Below are 20,873 nucleotides of genomic sequence, written 5' to 3' on the forward strand. Positions count from 1 at the left end.
TGACAAATGGACTGAGAGAGAAATTAGGGAAATGGCATCTTCTACAATAGTCTCAAATAATGTAAATTATCTTGGAGTAACTCTAACCAAGCAAGTGAAAGTCTTATATGATTAAAACATTAAGGCATGGAATCCGGGCAGTGGTGGCATATGCCATGGTCATGGTGTCTTTTCAGAGCAATAGAAACCATAACTAAGACAGAATTAAGAAATAAACTGAAGATGCCAGATGATAGCGATCTCCCGTGTTCACAGATAGCCAGATTAACAAAGTAAAAATGCTCATCCTACCAAAAACACTCGACAGATTTAATGCAATCCTCATGAACCTTCTAACACGATTCTTTATAGATCTTAAACAGACAATTTTCAGCTCCATATGGAAACACACACACACAGGATAACTAAAACAATCCTGAGTAATAAGAAGAACTGCTGGAAGAATCATAATCCCCAGTTGCAAGTTGTACTGTAGTGCTATAGTAATAAAAACAACACGACATTGACACAAAAACAATCAAAGTTGATCAACAGAATCAAATTGAAGACCCAGCCATAAATCTACACATCTATGGACACCTAATTTTTATAAAGAAGCCAGACGTATACAACGGGAAAAAAAGAAAGCATCTTCCCCAAATGGTGCTGGTCAAACTAGGTATGTGCATTAGAGGAGCCAAATAAATCCATGCTTGTCACCCTGCACAAAATTCAACTCCAAATGGATCAAAGACCTCAGCAAACCCAGATACACTGAACCTGAGAGAATAGGAGGTGAGGAATAGTCTTGAACTCATTTCACAGGGAAAGACTTTCTGGACAGGACACCATTAGCACAGTGACTGAGATCAACAATTAATAAATAAGAGCTCAGGACACTGGAAGCTTTCATAGGGCAGAGGACACTGTCATTTGGACAAAGCAGCAGCCCACAGACTGGGAAAAGACTTTAATCAACAGCACAAAATTGCCCAAAAAAAAAAAAAAAAAAAAAAAAAAAAAAAATCTACTTTCAATAAAAAGAAAAAAAACTAAAAAAATTTTTTTAAAAAAATGCATTAACACCTGTGCTCCCCCCCACCAAGGACACAAGTATTTATTTTCTTCCAGTTCTGTAGATCAAAAGCCCTAAGTCGCTGGATCAGCAAGTCTCCGATCCTTCTGAGGACATGCTGAGAGAAGAGGCTAGTTCAGTCTCTGCCTAGGTCTTCACTGTTTCTCCTCTAGTCCTGAAACAAAAATCCAGATGCTCTGACCAGTGGTTAGAACCACATGTTCCCCTTCAGGCTAACGCATTTTCCTTCTCCCCGCATAGATTTCTGAAGGAATTCCCATTTCTTTGGGGTCCATCGTTTCAGCAGATTGAAAAACACAGGTGTCTCTAGAACATCTTCATTTCTGTGTTCTCTCTCTCTCTCTCTCTCTCTCTCTCTCTCTCTCTCTCTCTCTCTCTCTCTCTCTGTCACCAGACCCTCTCAATGCCCTTAATTATATCTGAAAAGACCCATTTTACAGAAGGTAGCATTCACAGAGGAGGAAGGGCATATCCTTGAGAATCATCAACCTAGCACAGTCTCATTCACAGCTTCCTGGCTGCCTTCATTTTTCTGTTATCCATTTGATTGACATCAATACCACTCAATAAAATCCAACCCATGCTATTGCCCTTGCAAGCACTATTCTCTCATATAACTAAATGGTTACACCACCAGAGAAGTATAGCCAGGTCCTCTCCTGACTCACCACTGGCAAACTTTTCAACTAATAACTAATCACTAATGCACTGTCTCAGCTATAGATGTGTGTACCTGGGTTTCCATCAAGAAAGAGTGTGTGGCTCAGCACGGTTGACTCAAAGCCCCTAGCACAGTACTTTTAAACTGACACACTAAACTGAAGCCACATGTTTCCTAGTCAGCTTCAAGGCAATAACAGAGTATAGAAGGTACGTAAGTGATTAGACATTTGCTCAACTTGGAGCACTCAGTCAGTAAGTAGCATTTATGCCATAACTCCCACTGAATGAACTGAGTGCTAGCGCTTCCCGCTCAGCTCAGCTGCCGTCTCTACTGTTGTTCTTCCTTCTCACGTCACAGGTTTACTCCTGTGAAGATCTTGCTCTGTCAGCCTCAGCTTGGCATCTTCCTCCCAAGCGACTGTGATTCTGCCTGTTAATACCAGGAGTAATCCAAAGCAGCAGAATGGACTAGCATTAGGTCACTCACTCACCGGCAGGGAATGGTGACCCCTTGCCCCAGTGCCATGAATAAACTCCAGAAAACTAGGCACAAGGTGAAGACCTTGATGCTACAGTTGCTTGTTTAGTCAGGAAAGGATTCTTCGGGACAGCATGACAGTTCAGGTGTGTGAGTGAACGGTGCACACAAAGGTAATGGAAATGGCTGGATGGTACTGGATGGTACTGATGCCAGACAAGGGATAATGGGAAAATGAAGGCAGTTAGCAAACATTTAAAACCTAAATGGGAGAGCCAAAGGGCCTCCCTGGCAGCTTCCAGAAACGCTTTATGTCTTGCAGTGAGAGAACAAACACAGCTGTGGAACAAATCCTGGATTGCCAAACTTCCCAGCTGATTGAGTACTCATGTGATAGACGGCTGTGTGAAGACCCGTGCTCTGGATAAAAAACGCCGGACCCTGAAACGTGAGAAAGGGATGAATCCTCAGAGGCTTAGGCTCCCAGAGACAGCCTTGGTCCACCTACACACACACACACACACACACACACACACACACACACACACACACACCACCTGCCCCCATGCACCTTCCCCAAATTAACAGCTTGATTTCACCCTTTGTTTAAGCAGTAAACTGCTACAATGACCGCTCGCTTCCTTGCAAGGCAACTAGCTGTCTCTGCTCTCCGAAGCTCACCCCCGCTGCCCACCTGCCAAGTCAATTACTAGGATCTAAAGCACAACCCAACACAACTGTGTGTGCGTGCTGAAAATGGCAAAGGAGATTAGATAAGATGTTCTAGCAGAAGGCACAGAAGGTTAGATTTCAAGTATGCTCAATCAAATCCTGTCCAAGCAATGAGCTTACTGATGGAGAGGCACTCTCAGAAGGCAGGATCTCACAGCCTGGCAAGGACACAGAGTAAACTCACTGGTAAAGTGCCTTTAAAACCTTAAAGAAAAAAGTAACCTTCGCTGGATGAGCTTGAAATGCGAGCGTTGTCTTGGAAGGAAGTGAAGAAAATAATTAGAAGAATTGGGGAATGGGGCATTCTGATATATTGCTTAGGACAGAAGATTAATCAGTGGTTTATACTATGCAAGTGGCACTCTAGTCATGAAGGACAGCAGCAGAGCAGTAAGAAGGGCACCAACATGGTAAAGGGGTTCCAGCTAAGGCTGGCAGTAGGAGAGGCAATCACCCAGTGACTCATGTAGAGCAATGTTGCTCTGGAACAGTAGAGCCCAGTTGTAAGAAACAGCTGTCCAGTACAAGTCTAGCAGAGGCTGGAAAAGGTACATCTGGGCTTGAGCACATGCAGAACCACCCACCACATGTAAGGGGCATGAGGAGGAAGACTCCTATTTTAAGGTTTCTCCTTCATTGTCCACCTAGAGTGTATGACCAGCTAAAGCAAGAGAAGAAAACCTGAATGCCATTTACAAATGAATTAGCTCTGGGTATCAAAGCAAGAAATAAATGGAGACTGAGTCATGGCTCCAATCAGAGGTGAACTTGAGCATTAGAGGCCTCATGAGCTTCCACCAGCCAGTACACGAGGTCATTGGCTTTGTAGGGAAGAGATGGTCAAGGTGACTGTGATGGTTGATCACCTAAGAAATATGCACTCGGGCATGTGAGCGCAGGCATTTCTAGAGGCTTAACTAAGGAGAGAAGATAGTCAGAGAACATAGGCTGGAGACCTGGGCTAAAAAGCAAAGGGAGAGCAAGCTGAACACCAAGACTGTATCTTGAACTGACAGTTGAACTTGACAGTGTTGTCCACATGATACTGGGCTTTTAGGCATGAAAAACGCAAGTGATACAGGATCATGGAGGTACCCACCAAGGGTCCAGAAAGTGTCTAAAGCTAGGCAGATGTATCATGGTTGGATTCCCCAGCAAAGCGTTCTCTAGAGACCAGTCTGCACAGCTGTGAAGGTGAGGCTACTCTGTAATGGAGACCCCAGAATGGTGGCAATGCCAGAACATGGGATGTCTGGCCAGGAAAAGTTTAAGGCAAGTGGAGCTGACCCCAGAGAGAGGTCACGGTTGCTACAGTCAACAGAGTTGTTGGTATGATGACTGTCTTAGTTAGGATTTTTATTGCTATGATGAAACACCATGACCAAAAAGCAAGATGAGGAGGAAAGAGTTTATTTGGCTTACACTTTAGCATTGTTGTTCATCATCAAAGGAAGTCAAGATGGGAACTCAAATCCCAGAGGCAGGAGCTGATGAAGAGGTCATGGAGGGGTGCTGCTTACTAGCTTGCTTCCCATGGCTTGCTCAGTCCACTTTTTTAAATTAATTAATTTATTTATTTTACATACCAATCCCAGTTCCCCCTCCCTCTTCTCCTCCTGCTCCCCCAAATTCCTCAATGCTCCACCCCGTATCCACTCCTAAGAGAGGGTAAGGCCTCCCCTGGGAAGTCAACTAAGTCTGTCGGATCACCTCGTTGAGGCAGAACCAAGCCCCTCTCCCTCATGCTTAGGCTGAATAAGGTGTCTCTCCACAAAGTCAGTTCATGGATTAGGGTTAGAGCCTAGTCCCATTACCAGTGGCCCCACATACTGTCCACCTGCATTGGCAGGCGGGGCTAGTTTGGTCCTATGCAGGTTCCCCAGCTGTCAGTCTGGAGTCCCTGAGGTCCCACTAGCTCAGTTCAGCTGATTCTGTGGGTTTCCCCATCATGGTCTTGAACCTTTTCTTCCTATTATCTCTCCTCCCTTATAGAACCCAGGAGCAGCAGCCCAGGAATGGCCCCACCCACCAGATCAATAATGCCCTCCCCCATTGATCCCTAAATGAGAAAACGCCTTACAGCTGGATCTCACTGAAGCATTTCATCAACTGAGGCTCCTTCCTCTGATGTCTCTAGTTGGTGTCAAGTTGACACACAAAACCAGTCAGAACAATGACCCAACTCTGTTGGAGCCCAGATGATGGTTTCACAAGCCCCAGAAATTGGACATGGACCTACAGGGTTTGGTGCTTTCTTTGCTGGGTTTAGGTCTTACTTTGATCCAGTCATTCCTTGCTATGTCCCATTCCTCCCTCTCGGAGTGAGGATGTTTTCTGTGCCACTGTATGGTGCAATTGAAGGGCTCTGGTAGGTCTGAGCATGACCAACGTGGCTCTGGCAACACTTGCCTTGTCTCCATTCCCTCTGCCATTCCTAACGTCAGACAGCAAGGCCTAACCACCAAAATCTAGCTATCAAAGTATTGAAGTCCAGCAATCAAAAGCCCCCTTTTTGATGCCCTGATTAACATACCCAACCAATACCATTTTCCCTTTATAAACCACCATTTGCCCATGGGCCGCATCTCTTTCCTCCCCAATCCAGAGGCAGTCCTTTGTCCCTCTGGGACAAACATCCCTTCGCCCTCTCCTTGTGCCTTTTCTCTTCTTCTTTGTCCTCCATCTCCTGTCTTTGTCTCTCTGGGGCAAATAAATCTCCTTTGTGCTGAGAAGTTGGCCTTAAGATGTATTCTGTCAACACCAGTACTTTCCAGAAGCTTATAACTTAAAAAAAAACATATGAACACCTGATTTTCGATAAAGGAGCTAAAAAAAGTCTTTACAAGGGGTCACAGTTAAGAATTTGTCCAGGCCAGGCGATGGTGGCGCACGCCTTTAATCCCAGCACTCGGGAGGCAGAGGCAGGCGGATCTCTGTGAGTTCGAGACCAGCCTGGTCTACAGAGCTAGTTCCAGGACAGGCTCCAAAGCCACAGAGAAACCCTGTCTCAAAAAAAAAAAAGAATTTGTCCAGATGGGTCTAGAGTGACTCCTCAGTTAAGAGCAGTTGCTTTTCTTGCAGAGGACCTGAGTTCAGTTCCCACTAACAAAATGGCAGCTGACAATCATCTGTTAACTCCAGTTTCAGATAGCCCAACTCCCTCTTCCAGCCTCTCTGGGTACGAGGAAGTACATTGTATACATGCGTGCAGGCAAACATTCATATACATTTAATTTTTTAAGCATTTTTTTTAAATTCTTGAGTCTCAGAAGAGACTTTAGATGTTTAAACAGTATTGGGAATATTAAAGACCAGAAAACTTTTGAAACTGAACAGAATGCATTATACATTACAAGAAACATAAAACTTTGAAAGTCAGCAGTAGAAGATTATGACTTAAAAATTCTGTGTTTGGGTGTCAGGTTGATAAGGGGTGAAGTGGCGGTGTTTGACTATCACTGTCAACTCTACTGGAGTAATAATTACCTAGCAGGCACACATCTGTGTTTCCTTGAAGGAGGAAAGATGCACACTGGATGCAAGCATCACTGTCTTAGGAGCTAAGGTCCTAGGCTGGGTGAAAGGTCAAAAGCAAGTTGCACACCAGTGTTATCTCTGCTGTCTGACTGCAGGCACAATGCAACCAGACACCTTATACTCTTGTCGATCAAGCCTTTCTCACTATGATTGACTGTACCCATTAACTGTACACCAAAATAAACCTTTCCTTCCTTAAGTTGCTTTTATCAGATATTTTGCCACAGCAAGTAAGTAATAAAGGGAAATACCTATCTTATAGAATCATGGCTAGCAATGAATGGAAGGCTGGTGTGGTCGTCTGAATGAAAATGCCCCCACAGGCTCGCAGGGAGTGGCCCTGTTGACGGAAATGGATCTCTGGGAGTCAGCTTTGAGGTTTCAGAAGCCCAGTGGCTCATGCTGCCTTCCTGCTGCCTGCTGATCCAGATGTAGTTGGAACTCTCAGCTTCTCTCCAGCACCATGTCTCCCTGCCTGCCACCATACTTCTCGCCATGACAATGATGGACTAACCTCTGAACTGTAAACCAGCCCCAATTAAATATTTTTCTTTATAAGATTTGTCATGGTCATAATGTCTCTTTCCAGCAATAGAAAGCTTAACTAACACAGCTACCTTAAGAAATTCTAGAGTAGAGGCAAATGGGTGAACAATGGGAATGAGAATGAAGTATACATTTTGTATCACACATTAAAGCCTACCAGAAAGCAACTACCACAGAAGAGGAAATAAACAACTAAGCAAATGAGACTTCTCAGTCAGTAAATGCCAGTAATCCTTCATTTGAAGACCAGAGAAACTGACGCACATAGTGACACAAACTCGTCACTATGGCAGACAAGGAGGCAGCATATGGGTTAACAACATGGGATCCTAGTCAAGCCTGCCAACACTAGAGAACACAGCTAGTCACTTAGTAGCAAGTTGACGACCACGGACACTGTGTGTCATGGAGAGGACGATGGTGCATTCTCTCAGGTGCAGACAGTTATGTACAGTTTGGACTTATCTTCCTTCTTCCATCTTTCTTGTCACCGCCATGGTTTTAGATCTTATAGTGGTCATTCTGCAGGCATAAAACACAAGAGTTGAGCGTGCTGATTCGCACCTTTAATTCTAGCACTTGGGAGGCAGATGAAGGTGGATCTCTGAGTTTGAGGTCAGCCTGATCTACAGTTAGTTCTAGGACAGCCACAGCTACACAGAGAAACCCTGTCTCAAAAAATAAAATAAAATAAAAATAAAAAAAGAAAGAAGAGAAACAAACAAACAAACAAAAACCCACACAGAAATACCACGTGAAAAGCAACCAGCCTGCTCTGTCTGACTGGGGGAAGAGCCTGTCTATTGCCGTGGATCTGCATGGCACCCAGAGAACACGAGCGTGACCCTGGGTTGAATTCTGTGATTCTGCTTTCATGAACAGCCAGCGGACAATCTCCAGCTCCAGCAAATCAGGGGCCACTACACATTTAGGCTGAGCCCGTGATCTTCCCTGCTGTGTCATCTACTAAACCATCACTGAGAACTTGGAACTCATTCTTGGACAATTATTATACTGGAACTCCTGGGGGGAGAAGTTAGCTGAGGTTTTCTCCGACTGGCACCACAGTCTGTGACTTTCTCTTTACCCTCTTTTTTCACAGGTGACAGTCCATACTGATCTGAAGGCATTCTCTGTCATTTGAATGAAAATGGTCCCCAAAGGCTTATTTATTTAAATATACTTGTTTCCCAGTTGGTGGAGCTGTTTGGGAAAGATTAGGATGTCTGGCCTTGTCAGAGGAAGTGCTTTGAGATTTCAAAAGCCAGTTCCTGGCCCAGGCTCGCTCTTTCTCTGCCTCCTACCTGCAGATCAGGATTCAAAGCTACTGCTCCAGGACCATGTCTACCCACCTGCTACCATGGTCCCCACCATAATGGTCATGGACTAGTTCCCTGAAATTCAGTGGGAAAAAAAGAAAAGAAAATACCTCTTATGCATTGTAGTTGGAATTTTTCTTTGGGCTACCAACCAACTTCCAAACAAAGACATAGAGACTTATTATTAAATATGAAAGCTCAGCCTTATCTTAGGCTTGTCCCACTAGCTCTTACAACTTAATTTAACCTCTTTCTCTTCATCTGTGCTTTGCCTAGGGACTTTCTACCTCTCCTTCATTCTGTATGTCCTGCTTCCTCCATGTCTCTCTGGCTGGCCCCTGGCAGCTCTTTTCCTTTCTTCCCCCAGCCTAAATTCCTCCTCCTCCTTATCCTCACTGCCCAAAAGTCCCACCCATACCTTCTCCCTCGCTATTAGCCATTCAGCCAATTAGACCAGTCTGGTGCCTTAGGTCTATTGAGATATAGACATTTTATTACTTACATAGATGAAGGGTCACCCTAAGCTCCAGCTGCATAAACTCCCTTTCCCATACAACCAAACTGACTACTCAAAACCAAAAGAGTCAGCTGATTCTAGACTGCCACAGGGTGCTTTTTAGAGTCTTTATATTACAAATGCACGAGATAGAAAGGTTTATATCTCACCAGTATCTAGGGGACAACAAAAAACTTGTGGATTGCCAGGGCAGGCTCCATCCTCAGAAGTAGTTGATGAGCACAAATTAGACTCTGCCGAGGGACAATGGCCTTGCACCCTGTCACTTGTATTGTTTTAATAAAAATCTAATTGGCCAGTAGCCAGGCAGGAAGTATAGGCGGGGTTGTAATGGATTATTAAAAATTGCTGCAGGATCCCTGAGTAGCTTGCTGTGGGATCCCAAAAGCAGCCAGTCCCAGGCAGGGACAGCACATGAGACCATGTGGCAGATCTCCGAAGGTGGCTGGTCCCCAGTGCCAGTAAGCCATGTGGCAGCTGGCAGGCAAGAGACAGATGGATAGGCACACCATGCAGAGTGAGGTTAGATATTTATTTAGTGGTTATGGAAGGGAAGGGAGAAGGGGAGACGAACAGAGAGTCAGAGAGAGAGAGAGAGAGAGAGAGAGAGAGAGAGAGAGAGAAAGATGGAAACTGCGTCTCAGAGAAAAGATGGAAAAGAGGAAGAACTTAGGCTGGAAGCTGAAGATCAGCTTACCTCAGCAGATGGGGGAGGGAGTGGGCATGGCTTGTCTCTTAAAGAGACAGATCATTACATTCCCATCTCTTTTTTGTAATAAAAAAGGCAGGAGGTTAGGCACCACAGGTTAAAGGCAATGGGGCGGTGGATTCTTAAGACTCTTCCTGCTTATTTGTGGGGTAACCTGAGAAGGCTAGGTGCTGGTCACGTCCTAGCATAGCTGGTCTCTTTGCTTCTGTCCAGTGTTTGTGGCATGGAAATGTCTGGTGTCTCTTATGCCTGTCTAAGGTATTGGCAGAACAGAGGACAAAGTTAAGTTTAAGAAAAAAAATTTTTAGAAGGAGGGAATTGAGGGGGGTGTATCTGACCTGCTTAAGGTGGATCCTTCAATTCAGTTCCCCGGAACTCACAAGAATTCTTTGGGTTTGTGAAAACAGAAGTTTTAAACATATACATTATATAAACAGTAGCATATTTATGTCAGAATGACTATGACAGATGTTTTTGTACAATGCAAAGTATTTTTAAGACTATGGAAGGCAGCATGAGAGAGAAATTTGATCTGAAATTTGTTTGGTGAGGTTGTCCTTTTAAACTGACAAAACCTCTCAGCTGTCAGACTGCATCAGATATCTTTGAGAAGGATAAAATTTTACTTGAGTTACTGACTAAAAAATGACAGAGAACTTACTTGTTTGGCATCCAGAGCTACTTCTCAGGGTCCTGCTGGTCACTGAAGGTCACATTTGACTTTTGCTGTTAGTGCAAGGCCTGCCAGGCTCCAGAAGATCCTGTGGGCTAAGAAATCTGTAGGAAGACAAACCTACCTTGACCTGAACAGCTAGGCTGTTGATTCCAGTGATTCTGTCCACATCTGGAGACCTTCAGTTTAGATGAAAGGTAGTTTTTCCCAGTGGTCAGCACTTGGCAGTTGAAGTGAATTGCAGATGGACGTTGTTTTGTGCCCATTTGTCTTCTGTCTTCATTGGAGGAAATAGAGTGCTGCTGCTAAGAGCCAACCTGTCTCTTTTTGTTATGAAAAGTTTTTTAATAATTAAATATTTAAATGTCATATGCATGGTGTGCCTATCTGTCTGTCTCTTGCCCACCAGCCACCACATGGCTCACTACCACCGGGGACCAGCCACCTTTGGAGACCTGCCAGGTGGTCTCATGCACCATCCCTCCCTGTGACTGGCTGCTTTCAGGAACCTGCAGCAAGCTACCAGGGACTTGCAGCATTTAATAATCCATTACAGGGGTGACCAGGCAGAAGTATAGGCAGGGTAACCAGAACAGGAGAATTCTGTGAAGAGGAAAGGCTGAGTCTGCAGTCATAACCCCAACACAGAGGAAGCAAGATGAGAATGCCTTGCTGATAAAAGGTACCAAGCCATGTGGCTAACACTAACACAGGCTAATTTAAGATATAAGAGTTAATAAGAATACTGGGCTAATAGGCCAATCAGTTTATAATTAATGTAGGCCTCTGTGTGTTTTCTTTGAGACTGGCTGTGGGACCGGGCAGGACAGAAATCTCTGTCAACAAGATTCCATGTTTTTGTTCATGCTTTTTTAAAAAAAAAAATATGAAGTCAGATATGTAGAGGGTGAGGGAGGCTCTGGGGTTGGGAGGGAAGAATATGACCAACATTTATTGCATGAAATTCTCAAAGAATAAATAGAAACCCTTTATTATTTAAAGAGGAAAAGAGAAACTCATGGATGATGGCCAGAAGAGCTGGTATCATCTTCTTATAGTCTAATAGATTTTTAAAAACTCACTAAGGCTGTGATTCCCTTTGATTCATGCCTTTGTCTGTATAGCCAAAGTGGTTGTGTGAAAGTTACCAGTGTGTCTTAGTGTTCCTCCCCTAGAGGCCCCATGTGGATCCTGGCCTTGTGAATCTGATATAAAGTCATGTAAGGCCTTTTCTCTCTTTCAAGTTGAGGCACCCCTAGTCTTGCCCTTGCCTTTGTCGGTCACACCAGCCTTGGTGGACAATTACTAACTGGAGTTAGCACATTTTTGCTGTAGCAGATAACATGTCTTCTAGTTCTGCCTTTTAATAAGAGTTTTGAACTTCATGGTTGTTATAAAAGGAAACTTTTGTATGTGCAAAACCTAAAATAAGACAATGGGAATAAAACTAAAAAAAAAAAGACCCAAAGTTTAAGATTTCTGTGTGCTCCAATGGAAACAAAAAGCATGTTCAACAAATGGTGCTAGTCTAACTGGATGTCAGGATATAGAAGAATGCAAATTGATCCATATCTATCACCCTGCACAAAACCAAACTCAAGTGGATCAAAAAACAGATACACAGTTTGAGGTCAACCTGTTCTACAGAGTGAGTTCCAGGGCAGTCAGTGCTACACAATGAAACACTGTCTCAAAAAAAAAAAAAAAAAAAGAAAAGAAAAAAACAGATACACTAAATCTAATAGAAGAGAAAGTACAGAATAACCTTGAATGCATTGTCACAAGAGACTTCCTGAGCTTCCTGAACAGAACACCAATAGCACCACAGACACTAAGGGAAAAAAAAAAAACAATAAATGGGACCTCATAAAACTGAACATTCTGTAAAGCCAAGGACAACAGGACAAAATGGCAGCCTGCAGAATGAAAAAAGATCTTCATGAACTCCACATTCAAGGGCTAATATCCAAAATGTGTAAAGAACTCAAGAAAATAGACAGAAAACAAATAACCCAATTTAAAAATGGGGTACAGATCTAAACAGAGACATCTCAGCAGAAGAATCTCAAATGGTCAAGAAACAAAGAGATGGCCAATGTCCTTAGCCATCAGGGAAATACAAATCAAAACTAATTTGAGATTCTATCTTACAACTGTCAGAATGGTTAATAACAGAAACACAAGTGACAGCTCATGCTGGCGAGGATGTAGTAAGAGAAACTCATTGAGGGCAGGAATATATACTTGTATAGCTACTATAGAAATCAATATGGTGGTTCCTCAGAAAACTGGGAATTGATCTACCAAAAGACCCAGCTATCTTAACTAGGCTTTTATTGTTGTGAAGAGACACATGACTACAGCAACTCCTATAAAGGAAAACATTTCATTGAGGGGGCTCGCTTATAGTTTTAGAGTCTATTATCATCATGGCAGGGAGCACAGAGCATGCAGGCAGACATGGTGTTGGAGTTGACAGTTCTACATCTTGACTCAGAGGCAATAGGAAGTTGACCTACACACTGGGCAGTATCCTGAGCATAGGAAACCTCAAAGCCCAACCCTACAGCGACACACTTCCTCCAACAAGACCATACCCACTCCAACAAAGCCACTCCTCCTAATAGTACCACTCTTTATGAAATTATGTGGGACAATTACATTCAAACAACCACACCACGTATAACATTATTGGTCATATACCTAAAGGACCCTCTATTCTGCCACAGGGACACTTGATCAACCATGTTCATTGCAACTTTACTCATAATAGTCAGAAACTGGAAACAATCTAGATGTCCCTCAACCAAAGAATGGATAAAGCAAATGGAGTTTTACTCAGTTATCAAGAACAATAACATCATGAAATTTGAAGGCAAATGGACAGAACTAGAAAAACATCATCCTTAGTGAAGTAACCCAGACCCAGAAAGACAAACAAGGTATATACTCACTTATAAGTGGATATTAGGTGTTAAGTAAAGAATAATCATGCTATAATCCAGACCCAGAGAGGCTAAGTAACAAGGAGGTCTCAAGGGGGACACACACAGATCTCTCTGGAAAAGGGAAATAGAATCGATGTCAAGGGTGGACTAGGGGCTGCCGGGGATGGGAAAAGGAGGGATCTGGCAGGGGGTGGGAGGGATGGGGGGGAGAGTACTGGAAGGGACTGCTGGAATCAGGGTGATGTTGAAACCTAGTACTGTGGAAACGTCCTATAATCTATAAGAGTGACCCTAGTGATGTCTCCTAGTAACAGGTATATGGAGTCCAAACTGGTCATCCTTTGTAACCACGCAAGGCTCCTAGCAGTGGGACTGGGACATCAACCCAGACACAAAACCTTTGATGGATAATCTGTCCTGCCTACAAGATGTGCTGGGGTTGTCTAGACTTGTAAACTATGGTTTCAATGTCCTTTGTTTATGGCTAGAGTCCACTAATGGGTGAGTACATACCATATTCATCTTTTTGGGTCTGGGTTATCTCACTCAGGATAGTGTTTTCTATTTCCATCCATTTGCATGCAAAATTCAAGATGTGATTGTTTTTTATCACTGAGTAGTACTCCTATATATGTGTGTGTGTGTGTGTGTGTGTGTGTGTGTGTGTGTGTGTGTGTATACACACATATATATGTATATATTCCACACTTTATCATTGAGGGGCATCTAGGTTGTTTCCAGGTTCTGGCTATTACAAATAATACTGTTATGAACATAGTTGAACAAATGCTTTTGTACTATGATTGGGCATCTCTTGGGTATATTCCCAAGAGTGGTATTGCCGGATCCTGAGGTAGGTTGATTCCCAATTTCCTGGGAAACCATCATACTGATTTCCAAAGTGGTTGCACAAGTTTGCATTCCCACCAGCAATGGATGAGTGTTCCCCTTACTCCACATCGTCTCCGGCACAGGCTATCATTGGTGTTTTTGATTTTAGCCATTCTGACAGGTGTAAGATGGTATCTCAAAGTTGTTTTGATTTGCATTTTCCTGATCATTAAGGAAGCTGAACATGACCTTAAGTATCTTTTGGCTATTTGAACTTCTTCTGTTGAGGATTCCCTGTTCAGTTCAGTACCCCATTTTTTAATTGGGTTATTTAGAATTTTAATGTCTAGTTTCTTGAGTTCTTTATATATTTTGGAGCTCAGACCTTTGTCTGATGTGGGGTTGGTGAAGATCTTCTCCCATTCAGTAGGATGCCTTTTTGACATCCTACTGTCCTTTGTTTTACAGAAGCTTCTCAGTTTCAGGAGGTACCATAACAAGGTGAACCCAAAGAAAAACATATATAGATCCTCCTGGAAATTGGAAGCAGACAAGAACACCAGGCAAAAGTTGGGAGCATGGGGTGGGGGTAGGGGTAAGGGTGGGGTTGGGGGAAGGGGAAGGGGGAAGAGAAAAGGTAAAAGGAAAGGATTGGGAGAGCTTGGGGGAGTGGGAGGGCTGAGATGGAGGAAGGGCAGATACAGGAGCAGAGAAGAAGATATCTACATTAAGGGAGCCATTTTAGAGTTGGCAAGAGACTTGGCTCTAAAGGGGATCCCAGGTGTCCACGGGGATGTCCACAGCTAGGCTCTTGGGCAGTAGAGGAGAGGGTGCCCGAACTGGCCTTTTCCCATAGCCACACTGATGATTATCTTGAATATCAACCATAGAACCTTTGTCCAGTGATGGATGGAGATAGAGACAGAGAACCTCATCAGAGCACTGGATTGAGCTCTCAAGGTCCAGTTGAAGAACAGAAGGAGGGAGAAGATGAGCAAAGAAGTCAGGACTGCGAGAGGTTGGTCCACCCACTGAGGCAGTATGCTCCTAATGGGAGCTCACCAAATCCAGTTGGACTGGGACTGAATGAGCACATGATCAAACCAGACTCTCTGAATGAGGCTGTCAATGGGGGCTGACTGAGAAGCCATTGATAAAGGCACTGGAACTTGTTTCTACTGTATGTACTGGCTTTTTGGGACCCTAGTCTATATGAATGCACACCTTCCTAGACCTGGATGGAGGGGGGAGGGCCCTGCACTTCTCATAGGGCAGGGTATCCTGCCCTTACTTAAGGCTAGAGGGTGAGGGAGGAGAGAGCGTAGGGGAACAGGAGGAGAATGGAAGGAGGGGAGGAAGCAAAAATTTTTGAATAAAAAAAAAAACATGTGCTGGGGTGTAGAACTTGTGGGAGTGGCCAGCCAATGACTGGTTCAACTTGTGGGCCACACTATGAGAGGAAGCCCACACCTGACACTGCCTGGGTGGCCAGAAACCATAACTGGCAAAAAAAAAAGTCAATGAAATGATTCCTAATGATATTCTGTTATATTCATAGATCAGTGCCTCACCCGATGTCATCAGTGACCTACATAGAAGGCATCCCTGCCTAGCTGGTATCTTGGCAGAGACCCACAGTTAAACACTAGGGGGTTGAGAACACTTGAGGATACTTGAGAACACAGCCCACAGAATCAACTAATCAGGGCTCTTAGGAGCTCACAGACACTGTATGGGTCTGACCTAAGTCCTCTGCATATACCTTATGGTTATGTAGCTTGGGGTTCCTGTGGGACTCCCAGCAGTGATAGTGCAGGGTGTGTCTCTGACTCTTTAGCCTGCTTTTGGTACCCTTTTCTTCCTACTCGGTCACTTCATTCAGCCTTGATATAAGGGTTTGTGCCCAGTCTTGTCGGAACTTGTTAGGCCATGCTTGGTGGCTATCCCTGGGAGGACTGCTCTTTTAAAAACAAGGGGGGGGGGATGGAGAAGTGGACCTGGAGGAAAGGTAGAAGGAGGGGAAACTGTCACTGGGATGTAATGTAGGAGAGAAAAATAAAAGACTAAAATTTTTTTTAAAAAATGGGTTAACCTACTTAGGAAAATAATGATTTCTGTGTGCTCACTGCAGATGATTCGAGCAGGTACTCAACCACACAACCACACTCAGCAGGGGTAAGTAGACAGGACAGGAACTCCAGCCTGCATAGAGGGCACCTCTGCCTAGCTGGTATCTCGGCCAAATCTAAACACCTAGTGACTTTCCCAACCTCCAAAATAAGGGTATTAATGTGTGGAGCACTGATATCAGGGAACGATATCTACGGGCGGCTGTGAGGTACTATTTCCCTTCCTTCGTTAATTTGGTCATAAGTAATTTATTCAACACGGTTTTTGCAAATGTATTACCAGGAAGATATTGTTAGAGGCTGGACAAATATTGGAGAATAAAGTAGACTGAGCCAATTTTGATGAAGTCTACGTGCTGCTGAGGAAAACAGACGCACAGAAGTGCACATGTACAAGTTACACCAGTGTTAAGAAGGAAAAGCATCTGGCGTGAAGCTCAACATCGCATACTTGCATAATTATTGCACCTTTCCAGAGCCCTGTAACCAGCAAGAAAAGCAAAATATACAGATTTTTTAATTTGTCTTATGTATATTGGTGTTTTGCCCAAATGTTTGTCTGTGCGATGCATCAGATCCTTGGAACCAGAGTTACAGTTGAGAGCTGCCAAGTGGGTGCTGGGAACCGAACCCAGGGCTTCTGGAAGAGCAGCCAGTGCTCTTCACCACTGAGCTATCTAACGCTCCTGAACACACACACTTTTATAGAAAAAAAATGTATTTAATGGCTTTTTTATTTCAATTTCTTGTTTTTTCTAATTTCTCTTTATTGGTATCCTTTGAGAAAATATTTTCATACTTTCTGTGATGGTTATTCTTGGTTGTCAACTTGGTTATACTTGGAATTAATTAAAACCCCAAAATAGAGGAGGGTGCACCTATGAGGAATTTTTTTTTTTTGCTTGCTTAATTTGAAATAAGGTGATCTACTTCCAACCCAGACCTTTGAGGTGGGAAGACACACACCTTTAATTTGCTCTTTTGCTCTTTGGCTGATGGCCCTCACCTTGCTTTCCTAGCATTAGAGCTTACTTCTTTGGGATTCCAGTATCTACTGAAGATCCACTGAGACATCCAGCCTTGTGGACTGAACCACCACTGGATTCCTGATCTTTCTGTTCACAGCCGTTCATTGTTGGATTAGCTGGGCCACAGCCTGTAAATCGTTCTTTCTTTATGTTACTCTAGAGAACTCTGACTAATAAAATTCCTCACACATAATTTCTTTTGGTTTTGCTTTTAAATGGATATTTATAAATCATATATATTATACATTCATAGTATCTGGCTTATTGTCTTCATTGCAAGTCCACCCTTCAAGGACATTTTCTGTTAACTGTATCTGGTTCTTCTTCTGTGTATGGTCATAGTTTACTGTTTGAGTATTTCCATTTTTTAATTTAAAAAAAATAGGTATTTTAGGATTGGGGAGATGAATCTGTAGGTAAAGTGCTTGTTGCACAAGAATTAGGACCTGAGTTCAAATCCTACCACAGTTAAAAAAAAAAGTGGGTATGATGATGCTGGAAGTGGAATCAGGAGGATCCTGGGGTTTTCTGGACAGACAGTGTAGTCTCTTGCATCCATTCGTGTACACAAACCCCTCACTGCACCCCCACTACCCCCCCCCACAGAGGCAGCATAGTTATTAAGGCTGTGCTGCTGGGGATCAAATCCAGGTCTTTGTGCACAGCAGAAAATCACTGTTCCACTGACCCTCATTCCCAGATCCCAAACTAGTATCTTGTATATGACAACTCTGAAAATTATTGATAGTTTAGTGATTTTCATGAGCTTTTGGTGTGAAGTCTCTACTTCCTCCCTATACTGTGAATGCATTGGCTTCTCTGATCACTGACCTTAGTGGTCAGCTAATGAAGGGTCAGGGCTAATACCCCATGAGAATGCTCTCTGTGTGGTCAGCATTTGCCCTCAGCTCTCTGGCAGTTGACAGCTCTGCCTTAGCCCCAGCTTCCTGCTTAAATAGGGTCTCTAGTCAGCCAGACAAGGATGAGGTCTTCTCTAGATTTTCTGGGGGCATGAATGCAGCCTTTGTGTAACCTTCTAGATCACCGGGAATTATCAGAGCTCTCGTGTTGACGCTTTATGTACGACCCAACACGTCCAGATTTAACCGGTTCTTGCTTGCTTCATCTGGTAACACTGTCCTAGGTAGTTAGGATGTCAGACAATTTCCAGGGAGTGTTCAACAGAAATGACCTGAAGGCAGTGCTTAGGAGAATTCACTCCTCATCAGGACAAACTCACAGAACTCCCCTCAAAAGTGGGGCTTTCCCAGGAAGCAGGTCAGAACGTCAGTTCTGGGGACAGGATTTTGGAGAGGCCCCACAGTAATACCTCCGCTGGAGCCACATCTCATAGCAACAAAATGCAAGATTTGTTGGTCCAAAGCTACAGTGGAACTGGATTTGTAACGCGAGCAGTTCAAAAACACTGTCAGTCACACAACCCTGGGACTTGGAAGATTTTCCTTCACATTCCTTATGGTATTACAGGTGTCCAGTTTCTAGAGACCGAAAAAGGCCGGCTGCACCTTTCCGTTGTGTCGTTGTTCTTGAGGAGACCTATTTACAGAGGTCTTCATTCTAACATTCCAGAAGCTCCAGACTCTTTGGAATAAAAAATATTTCTGAGATGATGTTCTAAACTAAATTTGTGGCCACAGACACGGAGACAAGCATCAGGAAAGAATTATTTGTAGACCTCACTGAGGTGTAGGTTATATACAAATTTTAATCACTTTAAGTATAGATTGGTTTGTTTTTGTTTTAACTAACAATTTTTGATGTAAAAAAAAAATGATAGTGTTTTATCTCAGTAGTAGAAAGATCAGAACAACAATACCCATGACCTCAGATATCCTTTGTAGTGAGAGCATTTAAACAAATCATTCAGTTTTGAAATATATATTAATCATGACCTTGTATTTCTCCTGATTGTGCCCTTATACCTGTAGAACAGTGTTGGAACATGGTCCAGGAATGGAGTCCCGTGAGAATTCTGAGTGCTTGTGAGGAAACCCCAAGAGTCTTGTGACCCGTTTCTTTAGAACATGAAATTGTTCTTGAAGTGTTTTCTTGCCTTCCCCCAACCCTCAGGTGTAGTGGCTAGGAGTGAGTTTCCTGCAGAGCAGCCGTGACCACCGGCTATCGCAGGAGACTTCAGTCAGCCTTGTTCATCAGCTCCATTCTTCCGGGTCCCACGGCCTATAGAGTGGTGACAGACCAGGGATCTCTCGCTTCCTTGTCCCTCTCAATCAGGCTCTCCTCTCCACTTTTGAGTTTCCCATTTGATTCCACACAAAAGTGAGATTATTATTGGTTTATGTGCATTGTCGTACTTCATTTAGAATAATGTTCCCCAAGTTGACCCAAATTGTCCTAAGTAAATTTTTTTGGGGTGTGGTTGTATAGTATTTTATTGTGGATATAACACTGATTCTAAATCCATTCATGTATTGACCAGCTGTGGGGAACCTGTAGACAAGTGAGACAGACATTGTGTAAATGTAGTGTGTTCTAATCGCACATGTTCAAGTTCGAGGCAGTTCGCTGGCAGAATGGGCCCAGCTGGAGGGCTGGAATCTTCATGCTTCCAAAAACCATGACCACTGGTATCTCCAGTAAGTATTTCATTCCCATGTACCTGTTGTCTCTCAGAAGACAATTTCTCAAGCCTGGAATGCTGAGCTCTAAGTAATATATAATACAAATCCACAGGAGGCTTATATATTGAACGCTCAGCATAAATACTGGACAGGGGTTAAGAAAAGAAATTGGATCTCATTATTATTCCATAGAGTATTTCAAACTCCATGGGATTTGTACTACAGAGTGCTTATACTTTTCTATAAAATGTGTTTCTCTAATGTGAGTAATGGAAAGGAACGTTCGCACATGATTCCGCCTATGCTGGGTAAAGTTTGTGACTAAAGAAATGCAGGGAAAGACTACTCCTATCTCAGCACAGAAGCACAGCTGAGCAGACTGCTTGCCACAAACATTTGGATTCTTGGAACCCACAGTTGGGCCAAGCATGTAGGGATATTGGGGGAGTGGGAGATGATATTTACTAAATACATAAGCTTGCCATCTGTCTTATATTATTATGAACTTTTCTTTGTGAAGTTTTGTTTTGAAACAGGGTCTTGTTATACCTTGTACTCTCAATGATCCTGGTTTGGCCTCCTGAATGTCCCCATCATCACAATTTGCCCCAGTTTGCAGGATGTCTCACTATACGGTCACGCTTACCCTTGAACTTGAACCCTCCTATCTCAGCCTCCCCCAAATGGCTAGGACTACAGGCATGTAGTACCAAATTTTCAGTAGTGATCAGCACAAAAGTTATCTGTGTGTGAGATGGGTGTCCAAGCTCAGAGAACTTCTGCCAAGTCTGATGGTATCAATTTGATCACTAAAACCCACAGGGTAGGAGGAAAGTTGATTCCTGCAAATTGTCCCCTGACCTCCACACAAGCGCATGTGAACGAACACACACACACAGAGAGAGAGAGAGAGAGAGAGAGAGAGAGAGAGAGAGAGAGAGAGAGAGAGATCAGAACACACACACACACAGAGATCAGAACACACAGACAGAGAGAGAGAGATCAGAACACAGACAGACAGACAGACAGACAGACAGATCAGAACAGAGAGAGAGAGAGAGAGAGAGAGAGAGATCAGAACACACACA

The sequence above is a fragment of the Microtus ochrogaster genome, linkage group LG4 (assembly GCF_000317375.1).
Source record: "Microtus ochrogaster isolate Prairie Vole_2 linkage group LG4, MicOch1.0, whole genome shotgun sequence".
Classification (NCBI taxonomy): domain Eukaryota; kingdom Metazoa; phylum Chordata; class Mammalia; order Rodentia; family Cricetidae; genus Microtus; species Microtus ochrogaster.